General features: G+C 41.2%; 1 long non-coding RNA gene across 1 annotated transcript; it reads left to right on the top strand.

Annotated features, from left to right (window-relative positions):
- The first annotated feature begins 321 nt into the window (after window positions 1–321).
- On the top strand, window positions 322–2626 carry LOC131218346 (uncharacterized). The gene is made up of 2 exons (XR_009157658.1): window positions 322–417; window positions 2265–2626. It is a non-coding gene; the product is annotated as an uncharacterized LOC131218346 (long non-coding RNA).
- The last annotated feature ends 946 nt before the right edge of the window (window positions 2627–3572 follow it).

Here is a 3572-nt window from a genome sequence, read left to right as displayed (position 1 = left end):
ATCATGGTGTGCCCCACAGAACTTTGATAATGTCAATAGATCAGGTATGTATTAGCTGGTGTGAGATACACCAGCCAATCAAATTCCAGAGAGGTGGGTCCCACGTGGGGCCCACCATATAACAATATTATATATTGTATATCTATTTATTTTATGTATTTTATTATTATCATTATTATTATTTTTATTTTTCGTTTTATTGTATAGAGACGTCTTGGTGATGTAAACCGTCTATTGAGCGGCTTGGATCTTGCACGTGTGCGGATAGAATTATAACATGGGTGGAGGTTTGGTGTGGTTGGTTTTGTAGGGTTTTGCGCGCCATGTGCTAAGCAAGGTGCGCTAAAGCGAGTGTTGTGGACCGTTGCTTAAAGTACTGTGGAATCTGCTGCGTGGAATGCAAGTGTGTCCCATCACGTAGAGCTAGGCAAAATTGATCCAATCCGGTGGATCTGACCCGATCAGACTCGATCCGACCTGATCTTGACCGAATCGATGGACTGGATCAGTGCAGATCGAGTTAGGCAGTTTAGATCCCAATAATTTTCAGATCGGGATCGGGATCGGATCGTGGTTAATCCGGACCGTTCAGATCCGAAACCCGATCCGAATGGATCCGATCCGATCAGATCCGACCCGATTTGGAGCCTGAGGAAGATTTTAATAGAGGATATCCAATCATTATTGTTTTCCTTTGGTGTGGTCCACCTGAGATTTTTATCCCTCTAATATTTTATATCAAGCCTTAAAATAATCTTTAAGAATGGATGACGGCATCGATGAAATACATACATTATAGTGGGGCCCACAGATCACTGAACAAGGGAGTAGCTAATCCGTTTCCATCAGTGTCAAAATTGGATTATGTACTTAACTATTCAGTACGCTTTTATCGCACTGAGTAAACTCAGTTGGGCCTACCATGAATGTGTGTGGATTATCCACATCGTACATCCGTTTTTACAGCTAATTTTAGTGGTTGAGCCGAAATTTGAAGCATGCACAAAGCTCAAGTGGACCACACCACAGGAAACAGTGGGAATAATGACTTCCACCATCGAAACCTTGGTAGGCCCCACAGTGATGTTTATTTGTCATCCAACCTGTTCATAAGATCACAAAGACATGGATGAAAGGAAAAAACAAATAACAGATTGACCCAAAACTTCTTTGGCCCCTAAGAAATTTTCAACGGTATAATTTTAATTCACATTGTTTCCTGTGGCGAGGCCCACTTGAGATTTGGATATACTTTGTTTTTGGTCCAGCACCCTTAAATTATATTTTAAAATGGATAGATGGAGTGGATAAACTATATAAATCATGGCGGACCCCACAAAGTTTACTCAGTATGCTACTTAGTGTGCTAAGTTACTCAGTACGCAATTTGCGTCCCACTACCAAGCACCAACTAGCTGTAGGCTGTAGCCTAGGCCAGCTGGCTGTGGCGTGTGGAGACATGATTGGCGCTCCTCAAGCTCTGAGTTGTACGAACGGTTCAAATGACATCAAAGTTATATGGTCCACAGTGATGTATTTATTATATCTACACCGTTCATATATTTTTAGAAATCATTGTAAAGCATTATTTAAAAAAATGAATAATATCCAAAGATCATCTGGACCACACCAAAAATAGCAGCTGAGAATGATTTTCACAGTTAAACATTTTGTGTGGTCCACTTGATAGTTAGATCCATCTTATTTTTTGTCACAAGCCTTATGACGAGCTCCCCAAATGAATGGACAATTTAGATATAACACATACCCCATGATCAGACCCACATACCTTGTTAAGGTCATTACAGCGGGTCTGGAAAGCAGTCACTGACCTTTCGTGCAGTGCACGTAAACATGTGTTCGGTAAAAGTGTAGATACGATAGTGAGTGTTCTTTCAGAGCCATGTGGGGCCTACCTTGATGTATATGTTTTATCTAAGCCGTTCATCCATTTTGAAATATCATTTTAGGCCTTGGGCACAAAAAGGCAATATATTAAAGGCTGAAGTAGACCACACCATGTGAAACAGTTGAATTAAATTCATACTATCCGAATCTTATCAAACCCGATCCAACTCAGTTTCCCTCGTCGAGTCAGACTCGGTTCGGGTCAGGTCAACCATGTATCGGGTCTGTCCGAGTTAGGCGACCTGGACTCGGTACCGAATCGGATCGAGTTCAGATAAGGTTGGTGAGACTTCGGATCGGGTCGAGTTGGATCCAATCCGATCCAAACAGGACCGATGCCCACCTCTACCCATCAGGGACGTATGGCAATAAGCACGAGTGTCCTTGCTACAGAAACAAGCTCAAAAAGAAGGGAAAACCAAAATGCCCTTGAGGAGTCGAGTATTTACTATGGTTGCCATTACTAGTAGTTTTGTGTCATGTTCTTGCACAAGTGTTATTTACTATGTACGCGGTGTGGTAATGTTGATAAGAATAAGACGGCATGTATTAGGGGTGAGAGAGTAAGGTTTATCCTGAAATAAAGGGAGAAGATGAGGGGTTGTTTTGGATGTTGTTGGTGCCTTTTTTCTAGTCTTGGAACTTGCTAAGAGCATTTCGGTGACACGTTGCATGAGAATTTTTTATTATGAAATGATAATTTGATACCATTGGGAGATCTCTCCGTCTCTGCACTAAGTTTGTAAATAATTATTATTTGGAGATACTAAAAATTGTATATATAAAGTTGTCCAAAATTTTTAGCTGTTAGCGTGAATTGGATAATTTTTTAACTATTTGTCATTTAAGTCACACGTGTGAGTGTCATAAGTGAGACAGCTCCTCTCTAACCACTTTTTACGTGTCAGATTTACTTTCAACTGCCTTAAAATGTGCCACATGTGCGTAAGTATCTAGGGAGTGGGTTAGGTGAGACCTCGGATCCACTGAGGTGCGTGGGACCTGACGGTGGGGCCCACCCCGATGTATGTGACTACATCCATTCCTTGAAATAATGAAGCAGATCTGAACGTCAAGTGGACAAGGAAACAGTTGTAATTGATCATTAAAAGCTTGTTGAGTAGCCATAAAAGATTTGGATCAAGATGATATTTGTGTGATCTCTTTATACATGTCTTTGTGACCTTATCAACTGATTGTACGGAGAATAAACATGAAAGTCTCTGTGACCTTATCAACTGATTGTACGGAAAATAAACATTTCATGGGACTCCATGAGGGAGGATTCAATCACGACTGTTTCCTATGGCGTGGTCTACTTAAGATTTGGGCATGCTTAATTTTTGGGATGATGCCCTATAATGAACTTTGAAAATGGTTGGACGGTGTGGATTTAAGGCACATACATCATTGTGAGCATCACAGTCAGGATCCCACACACTTTGTTGGATCCGGGTCTCACCCAATCCTCTCCCCAGCATATAATACTTGTGTACGGAGGCCGAATTTATTTATTAATTATTATTTTTTAAAACAGGCGCGCACACACCCCCGTATACACTCATGCACTCACGACCACACACACTCGTGAGTGTACTCGCACAACAGGGGATTTCACCAGCTACAATACGTACCAGAACTCATGTCCTATTGTTGAAACATTT

The sequence above is a fragment of the Magnolia sinica genome, chromosome 11 (genome assembly GCF_029962835.1).
Source record: "Magnolia sinica isolate HGM2019 chromosome 11, MsV1, whole genome shotgun sequence".
Taxonomy (NCBI): Eukaryota; Viridiplantae; Streptophyta; class Magnoliopsida; order Magnoliales; family Magnoliaceae; genus Magnolia; species Magnolia sinica.
Note: the sequence above shows the minus strand (reverse complement) of the source record. Positions and strands in the feature narration are given on the sequence as shown.